Source organism: Thalassophryne amazonica, chromosome 1 (assembly GCF_902500255.1).
Source record: "Thalassophryne amazonica chromosome 1, fThaAma1.1, whole genome shotgun sequence".
Taxonomy (NCBI): domain Eukaryota; kingdom Metazoa; phylum Chordata; class Actinopteri; order Batrachoidiformes; family Batrachoididae; genus Thalassophryne; species Thalassophryne amazonica.
Window position 1 is genome coordinate 68,874,986 of NC_047103.1, and position 24,640 is coordinate 68,899,625.

The following is a 24,640-nucleotide window of genomic DNA, read 5'->3' on the forward strand; positions in this document are numbered from 1 at the left end:
TGATGCGCCTTGACACAGTTGCGCCTGTTGCAAAGGCGATATATGTTTTTCTGTATTTCTATGTGAGGACAGCACACACATGCACGCGCCTCACGATGGACAGTTGTAACGTCATGTCCGTCATAATGCGGTACGTGTTCTCTGGCTGTGACTTGCAGGTCAACAGATCCCAACAGCTGCTGCTGTTTGCAGACACACCCACCTTTTCGATCAGCACACAGGACAAAGTGTCACTCTCTGTTTCTTTGTTGTGTGATTATTTATTTTAGTTATTTGTTATGTAATTGTGTATATAGTTATTGTAGTATTTAATTATATACTTGTCCTGGCTATGTTCTCTGTTAACACATCATATGCACTGAGCCATCATTTCCAGCTGTCAGTGAGTGACCGGCGATCAGCTGAGAGGTGCCTTGCTCTGCCGTGTGCATTCAGAGGTGGCTGGTTCCCATGTGATCTTGTCTGTACATAATTATATTATCACATGTTTTTATCATGTCTTGTGGTGGGCGCACAACACAGACACACACCACATGTGTTGCAGGGCAGGGGCTTGACACATATGCGGGTGATTCTTTAACTACAGGCACCATTGGCCTTGTAAATGTAATTTCCACCACACCATTGCCTTACAATATAAAGCGCCTTGGGGCAACTGTTTGTTGTGATTTGGCGCTATATACATGTGCTCTGATGTCACTGTTTATCTCCATAGAAACTACCCAAACAATCTTTCATACAAACTATTTAAAGGGACATTACAGTGTTGTGGTGGAAATTACGGCAATAGTGTGGGACAACTACATTTTGTTTAAAAAAATCACAACAGTTGTATGACATTGAATACCCCAATTATGTTTTGATTATTTTACTGATATTTTATTCAGATATATTTTAAAACATTAGAAAAAATGTTTCTTTACCATTAATTTTTATCATTGAAGATCAAAAGTCTGGGTGTGGGACAAGCACAAAATGGCAATATTTGCATATAATGATGCTGAAAAAAGGTGAAAAAGTCATCATAGACTACTAGAACAAATTTCTTAACACACTTTCATTGTAAAGATAACTATAAAAGTGTGAAATTTTCCCTTTTTTCTGTTTTTCATACAATATGATCAGAGGACATAATAAGTGCCCGTAGTCTAAGAATCACCCATGCACACCACATGTGGTGGGGAGCACGTGTGACATATGTGTTGCTTGGTAACGGCACACTCATGTTGCACTTAGACAATTTTCACAGACAGCTTGAATGTGGTCATCTGCACTCCACTATCATGCCAGGAGCACGGATAGCCTCACATTTTCCAAGTGCCCAGCAACCGGTGTTGGATGTTCGTGTGAGGGGGGGGGTCAAATGGGCACTTGCAGGACACTTGCTGTCTTTCCGCTGCTGGTGTGTGCAAATGGTTGTGGTGACAGTTGTACGAGGCATTTGAGGCAGCTTAGATTTTTCACGAATGGCACGCAATTCCTCCTTTGTGCGCCAGTAGGCTTCAATCGTGTTACATGTGAACAGGCCTTAACTGATTGACCATTGAATCGATCACAAGTAAAATAATAAATCTTAAAAATATAGCTGTCTTAAAAATAGTCAGTGAAGTAAATTAGCAATTTATAAATGTAAAATAATAATAATAAAAAAACACACTCAGCTTTGCTGATTAGGTGCTCAATCAGTCCAAACTTTGGACTGGTAGTACTGTATGTGCTTTTGCCCATAATTCCAAGCAGAAAACCTATTTTTGTGTTGCCAGTACTTCTGCTGCATTGTGGCTACTTGTGGCTTCAAATTTATTTGCCGTCTCTGTGGTTACAAACATTTTCTCAATCTACAACATTTGTTTTAAATGCAATCACCTGTTGTTGAATTGTGCAGGTGTTTTTTTTTTTTAATCCTGCACTCCACTGTGTGAGCAGCACATTGTAATCACTCCTGTGTGCTCATGTGTGTGTATGAATATTAACAGTGGGACCACCACTCAATGGATATATTGTGTTCGTGTAGCCAGATCGATTAGCTTTGGGAACAGATTGGTCTAAGGTCGAGGTCAAGCAATGCCAATACCTGCGACCACTGTGATGAGAGATATGACCAAAAACTCCTATTGATTAGTAAAATATTTGTAAACGACTAGAATAAGTAACTCTGTGATAAAGTCATAAAATGAAATCATATATGTTTTTTTAAATGCATTACTTGACTATGGATGGTCAGTTGAAGTTAACTGAATGTATATTGCTGACAATAAGTATACACAATTCATAATATTATACAAATAATATTATCCAAATTATAATAATACTGTATTATACAATTTTAAGAGTTCAATGGTACGAATATTTCATGAGGTGAAAGATGAAATGTTCCATTCAGTGAGGTCACTGAATGGAACATTTCATCTTTCACCGCATGATATATTATTTCCATTGAACAAATGAAAAAACATTAAATTTTTTGTTTCATATAACGGCAAAAAACTTGATATTTTATTAATTTTTAAACAAGAGAAAAGAGACTTACATTTTGGTGTACATCACTGGTCCTTTGATGTCAAGAGGTTCCAAACACTCCAACATGAATTTTAAATAGCAGTCCAATCCAAAATTGTACAAGAAAAAAGTAAAAGTGTACCCAGCCGTCTGCTTTTCTCAGTCCAGTGAAAATATTGTGACAGAAATTTGTGAGCTCCTCATTCGACAGTTCCTCTTCACCTACAGACGTCCCAGCGAATATTGAAAATGGCCCCAAAAAGCTTACTGCGTATTGGATGTGTTTGTTTTGTGTGTGTTAAAAGAATGAACAGCGTCAATAAGCTGCAATGGTACAAATCATATGGAACCAAAATTGCACGCTCAGTGGCATCAAATTTGCATGCTAAATGGAGCACAATTGCAAATGGGATGAATGTTCAATATCATGTAACATACAAACTGCCACCCAAATGAGAAGGATCTATTCAGTCGTTATATAAAAACGTATATTTATGTGTGCAGCATGCGCATCAGCTCTTTGATGCTCTTCATTGTACTTGAAAGTATTTTCTGCAGTTTCTAGCAATGTCTTAATTTGAAAATGTTGTGGCCTTTCTTGGCTAATGTAACTACAGCTACACAGTGTACAACTTTAAAGACTATATAAGAAACTGCAAAATAACAGTCATATCACTGTTTACACTCATTTTGGCCAGAACAAACAGCCAGATAATTTGATTTAATTTGAATTTATTCATCATACTCATTATATATATATATATATATATATATATATATATATATATATATATATATATATACACAGTGAGGAAAATATGTATTTGAACACCCTGCAGTTTTGCAAGTTCTCCCACTTAGAAATCATGGAGGGGGCTGAAATTTTCATGTTAGGTGCACGTCCACTGTGAGAGACATAATAATCTAAAAAAAATCCGGAAATCACAATGTATGATTTTTTTAATAATGTATTTGTATGTTACTGCTGCAAATAAGTATTTGAACACCTGTGAAAATTAATGTTAATATTTGGTACAGTAGCCTTTGTTTGCAATTACAGAGGTCAAATGTTTCCTGTCATTTTTCACCAGGTTTAGACACAGTGCAGCAGGGATTTTGGTCCATTATTCCATACAGAGCTTCTCTAGATCTTTCAGGTTTGGAGTTTCAGCTTCCTCCAAAAATTGTCTATTGAGTTCAGGTCTGGAGACTGGCCAGGCCACTCCAGGACCTTGAAATGCTTCTTACAGAGCCCCTCCTTAGTTGCCCTGGCTGTGTGTTTGGGGTCATTGTCATGCTGGAAGACCCAGCCATGACCCATCTTCAATGCTCTTACTGATGGAAGGAGGTTGTTTGCCAAAATCTTGCAATACATGACCCCATCCATCCTCCCTTCAACACGGTGCAGTCGTCCTGTCCCCTTTGCAGAAGAGCACCCCCAGAGTATGATGTTTCCACCCCCATGCTTCACGGTTGGGATGGTTTTCTTGGGGTTGTTCTCATCCTCTAAACATGCTAAGTGGAGTTGATTCCAAAAAGCTCTATTCTGGTCTCATCTGACCACATGACCTTCTCCCATGCCTCCTCTGGATCATCCAGATGGTCACTGGTGAACTTCAAACGGGCCTGGACATGTGCTGGCTTGAGCAGGGGGACCTTGCTGCCCTACAGGATTTTAAACCATGAGAGCATCATGTGTTACTAATGTAATCTTTGTGACTGTGGTCCCAGCTCTCTTCAGGTCATTGACCAGGTCCTCCTGTATAGTTCTGAGCTTTCTCAGAATCATCCTTACCCCACAAAGTGAGATCTTGCATGGAATCCCAGACCGAGGGAGATTGACAGGCATCTTGTGTTTTTTCCACTTTCTAATAAATAATCATAACAGTTGTTGTCTTCTACCAAGCTGCTTGCCTGTTGTCCTGTAGTCCATCCCAGCCTTGTGCAGGTCTACAGTTTTGTCCCTGCTGTCCTTAGACAGCTCTTTGGTCTTGCTATGGTGGACAGGTTGGAGTGTAATTGATTGAGTGTGTGAACAGGTGTCTTTTATACAGGTAACAAGTTCAAACAGGTGCAATTAATACAGGTAAAGAGTGCAGAATAAGAGGGCTTCTTAAAGAAAAATTAACAGGTCTGTGTGAGCCAGAATTCTTGCTGGTTGGTAGGTGTTCAAATACTTATTTGCAGCAGTAACATACAAATAAATTATTAAAAAAATTATACATTGTGATTTCCGGATTTTTTAGATTATGTCTCTCACAGTAGACATGCACCTAAGATGAAAATTTCAGACCCCTCCATGATCTCTAAGTGGGAGATCTTGCAAAACCACAGGGTGTTCAAATACTTATTTTCCTCACTGTGTATATATATATATATATATATATATATATACGAGGTCTGTGAGAAAAGTAACGGACCTTTTTATTTTTTTCAAAAACTATATGGATTTGAATCACGTGCGATTACATCAGACAAGCTTGAACCCTCGTGCGCATGTGTGAGTTTTTTCACGCCTGTCGGTTACGTCATTCGCCTGTGGGCAGGCTTTGAGTGAGGAGTGGTCCACCCCTCCCGTCGGAATCCCTTTGTCTGACAACAGCCGCGCTCCGAGCCGCCGTCGCCAGCCTGTTTCAAGCTGAAAACCTCCAAATTTAAGCCTCTGTTGACCCAGGACGTCGTGAGAGAACAGAGAACTTTCAGAAGAGGTCGGGATCAGCAGATTATCCGGACATTCCACTGTTAAAGGAGATTTTGTAATGAAAGACGTGCGGACGGATTGGCGCGTTGGCAGGCAGCCGGCGAGGCGCGCCGCCACAGGAAAAACACCTCCGTTGGAAGCCTTAAGGACAAGTTGGAACATGTCCAGCTGTCAGATACTCACTCAACTGAAAGCTATCAAAAGCTGCCAAGTTTTTACAAATGGCTATCAACACGGAGGTGTTCTTCCTGTGGCGGCGCCCCGCGCCGGCTGCCAACATGCGAATCCGCCCGCACATCTTTCATTACAAAATCTCCTTTAACAGTGGAATGTCCGGATAATCTGCTGATTCCGACCTCTTCTGAAACTTCTCTGTTCTCTCACGATGTCCTGGCTCAACAGAGGCTTAAATTTGGAGGTTTTCAGCTTGAAACGGGCTGACGATGGTGCCTCGGAGTGCGGTGCGATGTCTCGCTCCATGGGAAGTCCTTAAAGCGACAGTTACTCTCCATAATCTCTCATCAGCCGTTAAAATTTTCACCGAAAACCAGCTGAATTTCTCGAATGGTGTCCACTTCGATGTGCCTCACAGGTTTTGAAAAAATTTTGATCAAGCAAAGCGCCAGTCTCTCAGGAAGTTGCCAGACAAAGGGATTCCGACGGGAGGGGTGGACCACTCCTCACTCAAAGCCTGCCCACAGGCGAATGACGTAACCGACAGGCGTGAAAAAACTCACACATGCGCACGAGGGTTCAAGGTTGGCTGATGTAATCGCACATGATTCAAATCCATATAGTTTTTGAAAAAAATAAAAAGGGCCGCTTCTTTTCTCACAGACCTTGTATATATATATATATATATATATATATATATATATATATATATATATATATATATATATATATATATATATATATATATATATAACTGGTGGTTTGTGTAGGTTCAGTTTTCTTCTCCTACACACTGTGAATCAGCGGCAACATTTGAAACTTGTCCAAGCTGTAAGCGTGGTCAATCTTGGATCAAAAGCTGTCTGTTTGCGTGACTGAAAATATCCCACAGTGACCTACAGGGGGAAACAGATGCACACCTGTGACTATGTCTGAGCTTGATAAACTACAAAAAAAAAAAACAACACTTTAAAGCTTAAAGAATGTGCTCATGCCAGACTCAAGTTGAAGATATTGGGGCTATTTTTGTGCTTTCATTTTTAATTTCACACATTTTATGCACTTTCAAGGGCAATTTCTGACCCCAACTCCGTCATGTCTCCACTTGCTTTCATCTTTCCTGACTCTACCTGCTTCATATTCTTCACCAGTCCTTTAGAAAAAAGAGGAACAAGAGCACAGGAGAGAAGGGCAGAAAGACAGGAGGGCAGACAGAAGCAGATGAAAGATGGCAAAGATAGAAACTGGTTGAACTTTTGCCAAAAAAAGAAGGAAAAAAAAAGGAAAAAGTCCTGTCTGTTTTCTGTGCTCTGCTCAACAGATTTTGCTCCCTGTCTTTCCACTATCCCTAATCTTGCCTGTTAACCTGTCAATAGGGCCGCTGTCCTCATGAATAAACATATGGAGAATGCAGCGCAGCCCGGCAAACATGACAGCCGACGTTCCCGTGGAACAACGAAACACACCTATAATGCATCCCCGGGGCTTGCCTCTGAGTCAGCCCCATCACTTAGCACACTTTTCCGCTTCTTAAAATGTCGCTGCCTTCAATCGGCAGGCCTATGATCTTTTAATAATGACGACAGGTAGCAAATGGGTAGAGCGCTGACAGCTGGTAAAGTGACTCAGTGAAGGGGGTGGGTGGTCAGATTCTGCAGAATCAAAGCAGAGACTCTGACTATGACTGTCAACACTAGGCTTGCATTAAATACAACTTTAAATGTCGAGGCAACTATGTTCTAAATTATTACCTGTCACTAGTTCAACTGGAGTCCACTTCAATAGAAACTAACATATAAAGAACAACAACCAATATTTTGCCCTAAAGAGAAAATTAAGTGAACAGAAAATGAGCATGACCACTGAACAGTCTGCTGTATTTTCCAGAGTATAAATCGCTGGTTTGTTTTACGAGCTTGGGAGGTCCTGTGACTTACTGTAAATTTCTGCATTTGCTATTATAACTAATAATAATTCATTATTATTATTATTATTATTATTATTATTATTATTATTATTATTATTATTATTATTATTATTATAGGGCTTTCCCAGAATCAAAACACTAAACAAAGTAACCTCGGATAATAAAGGAATAAATGCCAATAATGAAAAATATGCCACAACAGTACACAAAAATCTCAAATTTAATAGATGATAATTCAGAAAAAAAGGTGCAGCTGCGCTGCTTTGTGGAAGCCTAATCCAGGTCCTGGTTAGCACTTAGATGGGGGACCTCTTCAGAAGACCCAGGGCTGTGCTTGTTTCTCCGGGTAAAACTGGAGTTGTGTCAGGAAGGGCATCTGGTGTAAAACGTGTCAAATCCTAATGCGAGCGTGTACTGGCTCCACTCTGGCAACCCTGAAGTAAAAATCAGGGGCAGATGAAAGACAAACACCAACATAATACAGAAAAATGTACAACTCGCATATGTTGTTGTTTTTTTTTTTTCAGTTCAAGTGCCATTTTTTAACAAGTGTGACTTATACTCCAGGAAATACAGTATATTCTTTTCCCTTGAAAAAGAGGTTTTTAATCTCAACGGGACTTTCATAGTTAAATAAATATTGATAATGGTGCTCAAACACTGAACACCTTCACTGAGGTCATCATTCCTTTAAAGGACAATGTAATTTTTAACCCTCTGGGGTCCGAGGGCATTTTTTGGACAGTTCACTCGTCTGGCATAAATGTTTTATTATTGCTGTTAACAGCTCTCCCTGCATCCCACAATCAAGTTTTATGTCTCTTTTTTTTCAGGACAACCTGTGCTTTCAGAATATATATGTTTTTGTTGTGTTTTATAAGTATAATAAAGGTTTACAATCAAAAATAGGCAAGGAAAAATAAAGCAAAAAATAATTTTCCACACACATTTATTCAAAACACACAGCAAACTATAATAAACAACTGTTTTGACACTTTATAAAGGTAATTTGAGGTCTTGTGTGAAAGTCTGTGCAACAAAAAGGTTCAAACAATAAACACAAATGCACATTTTGAACAATATATACAAAATTGTCTATGCATTTTTTTGTCCATTGATATGGTAAACAGTGCTTTACGCAGAGAAAGCAACAGAGTTATCCAGTAACATTCACATGCAAACTAGTGGAGCAATCCTAATAGTTACACACTCTTTGTTTGAGCACGTGAGCTTGTCATCAGAGGCTCTCCGTCTGCTCCTGCTTTCACTGATCGCTGGGCGTAATGGCGCAGGGCACACTGAGTATGTACTAATAGTATGTACTCATTGGAGCACCCAGGGGGCTATTCAAACGGGCCAACTAGTAACACATCACTCCTGAAAACGATCTTTGGCTTTTCACATGAGGTAAATCTGCCCTACGATTAGATTTTGGAAAACCATGTGATGGTGAACCAATTCCGATTGGACATTCACATTGCGCACGTCATCACACAGCTTCTATGAGGAGTACAAAGATGGCCGATGGCTGGCTCGAAAGTCCGCGGAGTTAACTTTTCAGCAAACAAAAAGTAAGTTTCTATCTCACATCATTCTAAAGTTATTTATAATTTCATAAAGCTTGGTCTTAGCTGTTGTATACGATGGCGTCGACCCCAGAGGGTTAAAATCTTAGTCACATTAAAATTGAATTGCACCATGTGAGAGAAATCACATTATCAAAAGAAATAGTTGAAAAGTTGTCAGTAGCATACTTCGAAATGAACTTTTGTTGAACCTTAAAATTGTGTATTGTAATTATTAAGGCATTTGTACATGTTGCAATGACTTACATCATATATTGCTGTAAAGATCGCTATGGCACCACTTGCATTCTGAAGGAATATCAGATATGACATTTTGGCCATGTTGTAAGGTTCTCTGGGTGTTAGCCACTAAGCAGGTGCTCCAGTGTTGAGGATCCCATTGGATGAAGAAGGCCAAGGCGAAGCCCACACTTCACTTTTCTCCATTAGATGGGGATGGACCAGTTGTTTCCCTGAGTGGTTGTCATCCAAGACCCAAAATGCTTCCACAGTGCAGTGGAAATGCCAGCACCAATGGGCCTCAGAGACAAAATATTCTTTGAAAAAAGGATTTCTTGCAATGGAAGCAATTTTTAAAGGATGGAAAAGCATGCAGAGGCTTGATTGCTGACACTCACTCACTCACTTTCAACCAGTTACTCCAATTAAGGGTCATGGAAGGGCTGGAACCTATCACAGCAGTCATAAGGCGTTATTGGAGTATATCCTGGACAGGACCCCAATCTGTCACAGGGCCACATATAGACAAACAAACATCCGCATGCACACCTATAGACAATTTTAATGTTTCCACCCGTTTGTTTGTTTGCTTGCGACGGCCTGTAACCCACAATTTTTCATATATCATTATAATTTTTTTTTTTACAGAGGATTCATATCCTGACAGGGAATAACTGATTCAATTTTCAAGGCCATAGGTCAAAGGTCAAAGTCGGGAAAAATCTTGGTAATCTGTCAGAAATTCTTGGAAAAATCCCTATCCTTTAACATTGAATGAGTATTGAAAAATGCATAACTATCAAAAAAAGATCAAATTTCTTTCATATTTGAATGCATTATGTAGGATGGTATCCTTTATCAACTGACAAAGTTTGATCTGGAGCTGATCCGGATTACAAATTTTGTGGCCATTGAAAACCCATTGTAGATTTTAGATTATGTCTTAATCAAATGTGTCCCATTCATTGTCATATTTGAAAGTGACATGCAACCTGGCACTCACTATTGACTGACAAAGTTTGATCCAGATCTAATCCGAACTGTGGATTTTGTGGACATTTGAATTTAATATTGAAAAGCCCATTTGGTGTACATTTTGCATTATCTCAATCAAAACTGCCCCAGTCACTCTCATTTGTGACAATGAGGTACAAACTGGCACTCTCAATAAACAGACTAAGTTTGTCTGCATGCAATCTGTATTGCGGATCAGATATTTGATTTTAACTTTGAAAAACACCCACAAGCACAGATGACTACAGGTACATTTGCTGTTGAAACAACATGGGAGTGAAAATATCAACTGACTAACTTCCACCACGCTGTGAATGGCTTTGTGCTGCTTTACACCAGGTAGGTGTAAGACATGGATCTGCATCTGTTACACCCAGATTGGTCTCAAAACCATGAAGCCAAGATGGTATCTGCCTGATATTGCACCACAATACAGAACAAATGTTGAGAAATGTAAAGTCCATTGAACATCATGTTCTTAAGCCAAATAAACTCAAACAGTTGTGGTTTCTTTTTTTTTTTTTTTTTTTTTTTTTTTTTAGTTCTGTGGTCTTTTTGTACAGAATAAGTAGTGCAGGAATTAGCAAAGAAAATATCTGTCGAATCTCGTGAAAATTGGGGGACTCAAAGGTTAACAAGGTCTTTCCAGTTTTGTCTGTTGTGTTTAATGTTTCAACTAATTATTTAGACTCCAGAGTTGAAAGATTACTGGAAGAAAAAATACACGACAAAATAAATAAATGTAAATATCAAGATTGACTTAACATGGTAGTTCTTACCCATGTGTGTGTCTATATATATATATATATATATATGCACACAGTGCATCCAGAAAGTACTCACAGCGCTTCATTTTTTTTCACATTTTATTTTACAGCCTTGCTCCAAAATGGATGGAATTCACTTATTTCCTCAAAATTCTACTCAAAGGACCTAGTAATGACAACACGAAAAATATATATATATTTATGTTTTTAATGAAAAAAGAAAAAAATCACATTTACATAAGTAATCGCAGCCTTTGCCATGATGCGCAAAATTGAGCTCAGGTGCATCCTTTTCCACTGATCATCTTTGAGATGTTTCTTCATCTTAATTGAAGTCCACCTGGGGTAAATTCAATTGATGGGACATGATTTGGAAAGGCACACACCTGTCTACATATAAGGTCTTACAGTTGACAGTGCATGTCAGAACACAAACCAAGCATGAAGTCAAAGGAATTGTCTGTAGACCTCCGAGACAGGATTGTCTCGAGGCACAAATCTGGGTTAGGGTACAGAAACATTTCTGCTGCTTTGAAGGTCCCAGTGAGCACAGTGGTCGCCATCGTCCATAAATGGAAGAGGTTCAGATCCACCAGGACTCTTCCTAGAGCTGGCCGCCTGTCTAAACTGAGTGGTCAGGGGAGAAGGGCTTTATTCAGGGAGGTGACCAAGAATCCAATGGTCCCTCTGTCAGAACGTCAGCAGTCCCCTATGGAGAGAGCAGAGCCTTCCAGAAGGACAACCATCTCTGCAGAAATCCACCAATCAGGCCTGTATGGTAGAGTGGCCGGACAGAAGCCACCCCCCCACCAAACATAGCCGGGATAACGCAGAGTGAATTGGTGCACATCTAAAAAATGTTTTATTTCAGTTCCAAAATGTTCTGACAGTCATCTGCGGAAGTCGACACAGTTGGTCAAAATCAGCCGGCGGCCCCAAGTGTGATACACATGATCAAAACTCTCCAGGCGCCATCAAGATGGGACACCCATCCGGCAGCAGTTCATGTGTAATCTGACGACCATCTGACCGCAATTTACATATTCTGACAGCATCAAAACAGCATCTGAAACAATCTGATCACGGTTGATTGAGCTCTGAGATCGGTCAGTCACAGCAAAGCCTGCCGACATGCTGTGCGATGTTTGTCCACCTCCACTGGACCCCGGCCAGGGAGGGCGAAGGAAATGTTCTTATGTAATAACATGTATGTGGCACTATGCACATGTCAAAAGCTCGGTGCAGCACCCAACAACGCAGCTGAACGGGATGTCACCGCTGTAACATGGGTATTATTATATGTACACCTCCTAAAGTCTGTAGCAGGTATGATGCGGAAATGTTTGCCAAGCACATGACAACATAAATAAACATGCAACTCACCTCCAGTACCTCACGCTCCACAGCGCAGACAGCTGGTCAAGACCCTTTCACCCGGCTGCGCTGTGTGCTGGCAACGTAGATCAGATGACAAATACATAATCCACCTCTGGTATAAATAAATCCCATGTGAAGTGCTGTACCACAACGATAAAGTAACTGCAGTTGTGTTAAGATGCGTATCAAGTAAAATGACAACAACAAAAAAAGAGTTAAAAAACAGAAAGTCCACTGGCTGCATCTGAAAGTTTCACATATGTGGGAAGCTGGCACAGTGCCAGCACAGTTAAACAGCAGTTAGGAGTCCAGCCGCACAAATAAAATCTAGCAATGCAAGTATACGAGGTCTGTCAATAAAGTATAGGTCCTTTTTATTTTTTTCAAAAACTATATGGATTTCATTCATATGTTTTTACGTCAGACATGCTTGAACCCTCGTGCGCATGCGTGAGTTTTTCCACACCTGTCGGTGACGTCATCCGCCTGTGAGCACTCCTTGTGGGAGGAGTCGTCCAGCCCCTCGTCGGAATTCCTTTGTCTGAGAAGTTGCTGAGAGACTGGCGCTTTGTTTGATCAAAATTTTTTCTAAACCTGTGAGACACATCGAAGTGGACACGGTTCGAAAAATTAAGCTGGTTTTCAGTGAAAATTTTAACGGCTGATGAGAGATTTTGAGGTGATACTGTCGCTTTAAGGACTTCCCACGGTGCGAGACGTCGTCAGCCTGTTTCAAGCTGAAAACCTCCACATTTCAGGCTCTGTTGATCCAGGACGTCGTGAGAGAACAGAGAAGTTTCAGAAGAAGTCAGTTTCAGCATTTTATCCGGATATTCCACTGTTAAAGGAGATTTTTTTAATGAAAGACGTGCGGGCGGATTGCAGCGTCGGCTCGCAGCCGCCACGACGCTCCGCCACAGGAAAAACACCTCTGTTGGAAGCCTTAAGGACAAGTTGGAACATGTCCAGCTGTTAAACAATTTCTCATATACTCACTCCACTGAAAGCCATCAAAAGCCGCCTGGATTTTACAAATGGTTATCAACACGGAGGTGTTTTTCCTGTGCCGCCGCACCGCACCGGCTGCGTCCCGACGCGCGGACCCGTCCGCACGTCTTTTATTAAAAAAATCTCCTTTAACAGTGGAATATCCGGATAAAATGCTGAAACCGACTTCTTCTGAAACTTCTCTGTTCTCTCACGACGTCCTGGATCAATAGAGCCTGAAATGTGGAGGTTTTCAGCTTGAAACAGGCTGACAACGGCGCCTGGGAGCGCTGAGCGACGTCTCGCACCGTGGGAAGTCCTTAAAGCGACAGTATCACCTCAAAATCTCTCATCAGCCGTTAAAATTTTCACTGAAAACCAGCTTAATTTTTCGAACCGTGTCCACTTCGATGTGTCTCACAGGTTTAGAAAAACTTTTGATCAAACAAAGCGCCAGTCTCTCAGCAACTTCTCAGACAAAGGAATTCCGACGAGGGGCTGGACGACTCCTCCCACAAGGAGTGCTCACAGGCGAATGACGTCACCGACAGGCGTGGAAAAACTCACGCATGCGCACGAGGGTTCAAGCATGTCTGACGTAAAAACATATGAATGAAATCCATATAGTTTTTGAAAAAAATAAAATGACCTATACTTTATTGACAGCCCTCGTATACTGATCAAACACCTAAAGAGATTTTTCACCGGATTGTACACATGTAGGCGATCACTGACAGCTGTCAGCCTATTTGTGCACTCGCTGGATGGACAGCTCCTGTGCTCACGTGCGCACGTCCACCCCATGTGCGCATGCGGAGTGGCTGGTACAGTCTTTATGAACACATATACACGCAGCTGAGCGAACATTTCGGCCACACACTCGCACACTGCTTTGATCACCTGTTCTACACACGCAGGCACACGCTGCTTGATCAGCCAACACATGCACACAACTGAGTGGACACACCCTTATCACTCGGATCACCTGTTCTACGCACGTACATGTCCACACTTTGATTGCGTGAGTGAATGAGTGGGTGAGGGAAAGCTCTAATGTCAGTGCGATCTGACAGCAGTCTGTGTCATCTGACTGTTGTCTGAAATATGTCTGAGCTGCATCCTGCAGGTGTGCACGAGGCAGTCCAGATGTGTTCGGACCATGGCTGACCATGCCTCTTTTCCTCCTGACTGCGTCAGATTATTGCAATATTTGCCGTGTCGGAATGGTTCCTCCACATTCTTGCTATGTGTGACGGGGGCTTTAGTAAAAGGCACATGGCAGCCCACCTGGAGTTTGCCAAAAGGTGCCTGAAGGGCTCTGACAATGAGAAACAAATTTCTCTGGTCTGCTGAGACAAAGATTTAACTCTTTGGCATAAATACCAGGCGTCATGTTTGGAGGAAACCAGTAACCATCCCTACAGTGAAGCATAGTGGTGGCAGCATCATGCTGTGGGGATGTTTTTCAGCAGCAGGAACTTGGAACTTTTTCAGCAACAGGAACTTTCAGCAGCAGGCACACTGGTTTCATGTGAAATGAAACCTTGGTTTCATTTCACATGATACAAATGATATATTGTAGGAAGTAAATAATTATTCAAGTCACAACTTAAGGTTAAAGAACAACAGATAAGTAACGATGTGATTTAATTAATTACCTCATTTACAAACATTCAGTGCTATTCTAATTGTGGTTGTCATGTGTTAAGTTATCGTATAAATTTGGACAAATCCACATAAACCTGCAGAAAGCAGTGGAACACATTTGGCAATAACTGGAATTAGTTCTAGCCAAAAAAAATGAAAGTATGACCATAGCATGAGACGCCTAAAGATTAGCATCACTCATCTGCACTGCCAGCCACAAAATTCCGTCACTCCCTTCCATCTCCACACATCAGCCTGAATCCCAGCCGCCGCTCCTGATGCTGCCACATGCACGTCGTGTGTGCAAGAGCAGCACTTCTGACATGGTGATGCTGCACCCAGTCGAGCTGAGCACCCTCAGGCGTCAGTTACTCCAGGATCACAGCAGTGCACGGGACAGCTGGCAAGATGGTGTGACAAGATCACTCCTCCACCACCATCACTAGCCCACCCCCCATCCCCACTATGCCCCTCTCCTCACCACCAAGCATGCTTCTCTTTGCGAACGGGACAAGCTTATGCATTATTGAAGACACTTTTCCTAAAAGGCTGCAAGCAAATTATTCTGCAACCACAGAGATGTGTGAATACTCAAAAAGTCCACTTTCGTTGTGAAGAATGTGCTCACCAAGGTAGTTCTCCTGAGCTGGAAATGTTGAAGAAAAATATTAAAAAATATCCTGACAGTTTAAAATGATCATATTGTAAAAACATAAAATAAAAATTCAACAAACTAATATTGCTCTCATTAAAATGGATTTTTATCTGAGATCAAAATATGGCCATCAGGTATTGCAAAGGCCTTGCATCCGTCTGTCTGTCTGTCTGTGGTCAGCATAACTCCAGTCCTATTACTGCCAGGGTCTTCAAATTCACAGAGAACATTCTTGGAACAGAGACCTTGGAAAAGTTCAAAGATGGCTAACCTTGACCTATTTTAAGAGGTCAAAAGGTCACATTTTGTTCCCTATTTTTATGCTCATACGGCTGAGGGTATTTTTAGCATTGTGTTCTATTTAAACTCTGCAGTCACAAACACCCTCTAGAAACTCAAGGAGCTGCAAAACAAAATCTGTTACTTCAGCTGTTGAAGAGCTGCTGCTTGTCTGCACAGTGGTGTGTCTCGGAGAGCAAGAAGGAGTCTACATATATAAAAAAAAATATGTTGCATAAATCTGAAACAAGCTGTTTCGGGTGCACATTTACGGCAGTTTCCACTTGTTTTCATGGTAAATGGACTGCATTTATATAATACTTTTCCATCTGAATCACAAGAACAAAGCTATTTACAATAATGCCTCACATTCACACTTATGTCAGCATGCTGCCATGCAAGGTGCTGAACTGTACAGCAGGAGCAAGGATCTTGCCAAAGGGCCCTTCATGATTTCCCACTCTGACAAGGATTTGAACAGCGGACGCTCTGGTCTCAAGCCTACTGCTTTAACCACTAGACCACAGAAGATCTTTAAGATGAACAGCAACAATGTTTAATTGTAAAAGGTAGGGGGAAACATTAGTTGCCTAATAACATGCCTTTGCAAGAGGCATACTTTTACAGCAGTTATGGATATGGTGGTATTAAATCTACTACTGACCGTGATTAAGACTTCAACAGTTTAGTTGGTGCAATCTATTAGACATTAAGGTTCTTAATTCCCAAGTTGTTACTGGTGTGCAGATGAGCACCTTGCATGACAACAGTGTGTGTGTGTGTGTGTGTGTGTGTGTGTGTGTGTGTGTGTGTGTGTGTGTGTGTGTGTGTGTGCGCGCGCACGCAGGCACGCATGCACGCATGCACATCATCATTGTCAAACGCTATGAGCTTCTGCATCAGATGAACTATTCATTCATTTTCTGTACGCACTTAATCACCCTGGACAGGACACCAGTCTATCACAGGGTCACATATAGACAAACAGTCACACTCACAGTCAATTTAAAGTTTCCAATTCATCTAACCTGCATGGAAGTGGGAGGAAACCAGAGCACCCGGAAAGAACCCACGTAAACACGGGGAGAACATTCAAACTCCACACAGAAAGGACTGGGCAGAAAGCGAACCCAGGACCTTCATGCTGTGAAGCAATGGGCCTAACCACTACATCACAGCACAACCCAACAGACAGAATAGCTCAATAGAAATGTTGCCAATTTAACATTGAAACGAGTACAGTAAAGCTTGCATATAATGGATTCAGGTGGACCATCAAATTCTGTCCGTTACAATTGAAATCTGCTATATGTATAAAATGGACAACATCCACTATATATATATATATATATATATATATATATATATATAGTATAAGCATAAAATGGACAAAATCTGTTATATACTCAACAAAAATATAAACGCAACACTTTTGGTTTTGCTCCCATTTTGTATGAGATGAACTCAAAGATCTAAAACTTTTTCCACATATACAATATCACCATTTCCCTCAAATATTGTTCACAAACCAGTCTAAATCTGTGATAGTGAGCACTTCTCCTTTGCTGAGATAATCCATCCCACCTCACAGGTGTGCCATATCAAGATGCTGATTAGACACCATGATTAGTGCACAGGTGTGCCTTAGACTGCCCACAATAAAAGGCCACTCTGAAAGGTGCAGTTTTATCACACAGCACAACGCCACAGATGTCGCAAGATTTGAGGGAGCGTGCAATTGGCATGCTGACAGCAGGAATGTCAACCAGAGCTGTTGCTCATTTATTGAATGTTCATGTCTCTACCATAAGCCGTCTCCAAAGGTGTTTCAGAGAATTTGGCAGTACATCCAACCAGCCTCATAATTGCAGACCACGTGTAACCACACCAGCCCAGGACCTCCACATCCAGCATTTTCACCTCCAAGATCGTCTGAGACCAGCCACTCGGACAGCTGCTGAAACAATCGGTTTGCATAACCAAAGAATTTCTGCACAAACTGTCAGAAACTGTCTCAGAGAAGCTCATCTGCATGCTCGTCGTCTTCATTGGCGTCTCGACCTGACTCTAGTTCGTCGACGTAGCCGACTTGAGTGGGCAAATGCTCACATTCGCTGGTGTTTGGCACGTTGGAGAGGTGTTCTTTTCACGGATGATGCAAAGGAGATGTGTTGCACTGCATGAGGCAAATGGTGGTCACACCAGATACTGACTGGTATCCCCCCAATAAAACAAAACTGCACCTTTCAGAGTGGCCTTTTATTGTGGGCAGTCTAAGGCACACCTGTGCACTAATCATGGTGTCTAATCAGCATCTTGATATGGCACACCTGTGAGGTGGGATGGATTATCTCAGCAAAGGAGAAGTGCTCACTATCACAGATTTAGACTGGTTTGTGAACAATATTTGAGAGAAATGGTGATATTGTGTATGTGGAAAAAGTTTTAGATCTTTGAGTTCATCTCATACAAAATGGGAGCAAAACCAAAAGTGTTGCGTTTATATTTTTGTTGAGTGTACATGTAACAGCTTAGTTACAGTCAGGAGCGCTTAACGATCTACGGGGAATCTCCATCACCAATTAGGCTTACGTATTTCCTTGATTAAACACCTGACCTTAAACAGGGGCTTATCTCATTTGATGCCCGGGTCAAAACTTCTGAAAAAGTCAACACCTGCGTTAAGTGCCGGACATTATGTGCAATGAAAAGATTATATTTGGTTGAGTCACTCTTTCTTCTACGTCTGCTGTGGAGTGATACATTAAAATCCTAAAGCCTGATTTATGCTTCTGCAGCTCCGTAACTCTGTGGTCATGCAATGACGCTGACGTGCGCGTGAGCCTTGTAAAGTTCTCTGTTGCGTCTTTATGCAGTTCACCACAGGAACAGTGGCCTTTTCTGGATAAATTTGTCCCTCAACAAGCTCCACTTCTTTATACAATAATCAACCTCCAAACCAAAGATATGGTATGTACAATTTTCCTCCATGAATTGCAGGTCATTTGAGCATCTTTTTCCGACTCCGTGTTGCAAAGTTAGTCATATTTATGGACTTTTCTGCCAAACATATTTGATCCATGATTGAAATTCAATCAGCGGGCACACTGCAAAAATGTTTAAAATATGACAGGAGAGGAAGGAGTGAAAACGTAAAAGGGACAAATCACAGCCCTTACGGTCTCTATCATTTAGCAGGTGTATGTCAGGCTCTGGAGAGGGTTCGCATGCAAGGGGTTTTTAATGGGAATACATTATGATGGGGCAGGTCGTTTTGTCCAATGTGAGGGAAAATCCGTTAAACAAAATCCAGTATACACAGTGTTTATTACATTGAAAACTATACAAAAATGTTGGGACTTGAGCTTTTGTCCGGTGAGTGCGAGTATTCAGTTTATATGATGAAGGTTTAGGCAAGTTTTACTTCATTCCAGATACTGAAACACTGATTAAGAATTTGTCTAAGCTTAGTCTAGGAGGTAACTGTACAGCCTAACATTTTCTTGTACTTATTGCTCTGGTCTCCTCCGCTGATCCACTGATTCATTGACACTGTGGTTAACATTCTGGACTGTCAGTTGGCTCTCGTGAGGTGTTTCAGAAAAAAAAAAAAAGACACGGGGGGGCCTGGAGCTTATCATAGCAGTCATAGGGTGTGGGACTTTCTCATGAGCACAGTTCAGCTCCATTCATGCATCACAAAAGCAAACAGGCCAATCACAGCCCAAGCATGCAGATGACCATGAAGGTACAGACTCACAGAGCTGGGTAGGTGGGCGGGGCTCGGGTTGTATTAATATCTTGCATTTTTCAATGAGGTTCCAACAGAAGGTGATTTTCAACCGTTCAGCAATTGGGTTTATGAAAAACCTCACAGCAGACAAAATGGTTTTTGCAGAAGATTAATTTTATGTGGAATTAAATAGTAATGGAAGCTGCCTTTACATGTTACCTATCAACCCTGAGGATCAATAATGGTTTATAAGAGTGATATCATTCACAAGGACATATTCAGGGATTCTTCAAGAGGACACACATGCCTTATGAAGATTATACATTTTCTCATTGATAATGACATTTTAAAGGCAGGTCTGTTGACTCCAGCAGGACACACATGGAAAGAATTACGCGTGATTGATAGACGACAAATAGATTCCGCAAGGGGGCGCTCTTAAAAAAATGATGACTAGTTAAACCATAAAATATGGTTTCCAAATCCACATTTGAGGCAAGTGGGATGGATTTTGGGATTTCCCACACTTCCCTCTAACTCAGAGTTACTATGCTGGATAAAACTGACTAATTGCTTAATTGAAAAAAAAAACGCACAACTTGTCCATCCAAATTAAAGCAGCAGGCCAGAGGAACTTTTAGCAGTGATCAGCTGAACTTTGCGCATCATCAACACCCAAAAGTCAACTTGATAAGTAAAAGTAAAAAAAAACAAAAAAAAAAACTTACATTTGCGTCCTGACAGTCCTCAGTGTGCCCCTCTGATGCTTTTTCAGTGTTCAACAAGTTCAGAGCAGCGCAGTGAACGTGAATGAAGACGGAAGCTCTTTAAGACGCGCTCCTAAATGTGATGAGTGCGCACGTCGCTCGTGCGCACACCATCTCTCGCTCCGTTTTGCAGACCCACGATCATAGGACGATTGTTTTTTTTTCTTTTTGTTAATCAGATGACAGATCGGCGTCCTGAGGACTTGGTCAGCACCGGGTCCTGCTGCGCACGGAAGGATGACTGAGCAAGAGTTTCGGTGGGAAAGTGTCCATCATCCTCTTGTCATTCCATCGCGGCGTCAGACTGAGCGCGTAAACACACCAACAGCAGATCTGCGAAACAAACTTTGCGCGCATAACTCCCCCCCACCTCTGTCCGGGTTACAATTCCATCTCTTCTTCCCCAAATCACTGCGCAACTCTCGCTCCCAATTCTCCTCTGGAATCGGTTTCAGCCGCACGCGTGTGCGAGAATGTTCACTGCGCGCATCTTCTTCCAGAGCCGTTTTCCCGGCGAGGCACCCGATGGCGCGGAAGATACGGCGCGCCGAGCGGCTTCTCTCGGACGACGGAGACGCTCACTCAGCTGAATTCGCGCCCCTCACGCACACCTATGTGGTTTCTCTCTCCACCCCGCGCGCACCGTCAACCTGCCCACCCACACACATTAGCGTGCGCGCGCGCACGCACGCCGCATTCTCTTTCGGGACCCGTTAGAAACTCGGGAGGGCGGAGGACAGCCCCAGTCTCAGCGTTTTCAGCCGTTCAGTCATCCGAAATAAAGGCGCGTCAAACCAGAAGCCATTTCTGATCACAATACGCAATAAATAAATGTGAAGAAAGCTCCAATTAAATGGTTATATTTATTGTTTCCCGCCACATTTGCCACAGCACCACTTCTATTCAACGATAACTCCGAACATATGTGACAAATATAACTATTTGTCACATATGTTCGGGCAAGTGCGCTGGCACTTCCCAAAACTGATTAAACTTCAGCAGCGATTTTATCACTTTGTCGAAAGGCTTGAAAGCGCAAACAACCTACAGAATTAATGCTTTCTTACTGTATTTGATGGAATAAGTGTTAATAATGTCACTTTATTTACGTATTTATTTATTTATGTTTTTAAGGACTCAAGGACCGTGCGTAACGGCACGTTAATCTAATAGAAAGACAGTAAATATTGGCCCAGGACGAACCGTCTTATTGTTTTCAGCTCGTTTCTGCTGACTAAAATTAAGGAGCGCAGCACCTCCTCATACTTTAATGGATTACCACAAACAGAGTGCCGATTGTCTGGTGTCAGGTCGTGGCGCGTGGCCTCCAGGTTAAGCTTTTACACGGCTGATTCCGCTGGTGCGTGCGTGGGTTTTACGCAGCGGAGAGGCCCATATCTGACCTGGACACCCTTTCCAAAAGAGACCGCCCAGGCTACACAAGTTACAGCGGGACTGAGATCAGCTGAGCAGGTGCTTTTGGAAAAAAAATGAATTAATTTAATTTAATTTAATTTAAAAACAGACCAATGTACTGCTCCTATTTTTTATTTATTTATTTATTTATATGTAATATTGAATGATGTGATAAAAAATGTTTTTGGAAGAACGAACAGCTAAAATATGCATACAGATACAATTTATTCAGAATAAGAAAAACCCACTCTCACGATGAGCACTTTTTCTGCAACAAAAGTATCATTTGTTTTTTTCTGCACATGCGCATAACAGTGCGCCCGTCCACGCGTTCTTTGTACATCCTCATATAAACGTGAATTACGCACAAGTGCAACATTAAAGTACAACACAAATTTTACAGTCTCCACGCGCACATATTTAGGCTCCACTGGGAGTGTGGCGCGTCGTTTAGATATCCACGCCGCAAAATTAAAGTTAATAAGGGGGAAGAATATATACCACATCAGCGGTCTTAAATCGTATCATCACGACGCGCATTTTGGACACCTCAACTCTGTCAGTCTGAGCGCAGCTTCCAAACTTTACGCACGGCGATGTCCAGTTGGAGATGAACGAAAAAAAAGAAATCGGCTGCTGAGCCGCTCACCTTGATTGTCGGAGCTCCGTGCCGATTAGGGCAGCCAGTCTTGCAGCCTGTTGCGGCGAAATAAGTCATTTTTGCAAACGGGACATCCTTCAGCAGAGCGCGCCAACACCAGACTGGCCGCCAAGCGACCCGCACGTCTGCGCCGCTCCGGGGAAATGGAGGAGAGCTCCCGGTGCCACGTCACTTACAGCCGGACACACGAGTGGAGAGGACAGGAGAAAATACTTCAGAGCGCCGCACACCACTTAAAAAAAAGAAAAAAGTTTGCAGCTAAAATATATGATTCCTCTTGGATTTTAAGCGCGCAACTATATAGGCGAATTGACAACCGAGATCACTGAAGTTTGTTCAAACCATTAAAAACTGTTAAATATCCTGACACAGGCTGGTTTAGATTCAAAACAAAATTATTTTCAACTTACACCCTCGAATTTAAGTCATTACCGCGTGGCAAAGACGTGTCAAGTCTGCCATTTATTGCACAGAAACAATGGGGGAAAAAACTCTACTCCAAACTAGAAGGGCACTCAGGGTTCTCTTAAACTGGAATTTATTTCTTTATTTATTGCTATTTTTCCTACTTGTTATAGTTTATTTATCCCTTACAGCAGCTCAGAGGTGCAGTAGTGGTCATAGCATTTTGTAACTGGTGTTTTTCAGCAAAATAGCAATAGATCTCTGGAAAAAAGCATGTGCCCAGCAGCCCAAGCATAACATTTTATAATGATGCAATACTGAAAATAATTTAACAATCACAAAATAACACCTGACCCAATGCATAGTTTCCTCATGTCTTTAATAACACAAATTCTCAACATATTCTCATGATGTGCCTCGTATGGTATCATATGAAAATTAAAATGCATGGCATTGTGCGTATGCTTACAAATTCTAATGCACCATGCACATTTCACATTTAATGTTCAGAGACACATGTTTGTGGTTTGGTTAAGGATAGGGTTAGAATAAAAATAATAATGCAGGGTGTTGTTAGATGGAAAAAATCTGCCATCTTGTTTTCTTTGACATCCTCACTGCCTGCGGGTTGACGAATAGGTGGGATATGTGTCAACTTTTTGTGTATTAGTTTTCACAACTTTTACTACGACTTTTTCATGAAGCCAACCTGCACTTCTGAGAGGACTTTAAATCTTCAAGTTCATCGGTGTAATTATGAAGTAGAAACCCAGTTGCATGGCAGTTCATGGTTGCATTACGAAAAGTACATTAATCTATGGGGGCATGAAAATGGGGAGCTTTTCGTGATGGGGCACAAAATGTGAGGTGATGGGGGGTTATGGTTAGGGTTAGAGGAGGGTAAGGACTAACGCTATGATTATAGTTAGAGTTAGGAGAAGAGGAAGATTATAAATAACAAAATGAAAAAACATTTCACGAAAATTGGGTGCTTTTTGTGGCGGGGACACGAAGTAGACCATCCACGAATTTGATTGATGAGTTGGCTGCCATATGTGTTGTGCTTTTTGAAATACCTCGATTGTAATGAGCAGTTGTTTGAGTTATGGCACCTTGACACTTGCATGAATTTAATCCCCGCAATGCCGTGCCAATGCGACATGTTTTGTCCCGCTGGATGTCATGGTCTGTGACGCGTTATATAAAATAATTATTTCATAGTGGATAGCACATTTGCTCTCAAACCTGGCAAATTAAACCATTCTCTCATTGCTCCCAGAATCATAGAGGAATTATCTGCAGCTCTAGCTTCTCCCGTGTGCTTCATGAGGTGGGGAACACATGTGGAATTGTATCAAAGGTAATTATTTATAATATTTATATTGCAATTGATTGGTAAAACAGTTGCATTTTCATTCCTTCTTATGAATTAGATAATGTATCTGTAAAATTATGTAAAATTATGTAAAATTTGTGGATGGAACATCTCGTCATAATCGTTCAGATGTGCTGCGGCAATGAGACACTGACTCGCAGTGACAGTGTTTTTGAATAGATTACACAATGTTCATGTCTAGTTCACAAAATTAATGCATGCCAGAGATTTTGAACATTTAAAAAAAGTCTTGCAAATTGCACACAGCCGCGCACAGCTCATGCACAGTTTACAACACTTGACAACGTGTTGACTCGCTGGCACGCCATATTTCTTGCCAGTGTGGGGATCAAATTTGTGCAAGTGTCAAGGTGCCTTTAATATTGGTGTCTGGACTGGCCATTCTTCGCTTACCTGAGTCATCAGTAATGCATTTTTGCCCAGAAAACCA

At 41.5% G+C, this 24,640-nt stretch overlaps 1 pseudogene; it reads right to left on the reverse strand.

Moving 5' to 3' along the window:
- The window catches only part of LOC117507278, a 248,582-nt pseudogene extending 226,033 nt beyond the window's left edge, over nucleotides 1-22,549 (reverse strand).
- Nucleotides 22,550-24,640: the final 2,091 nt, after the last annotated feature.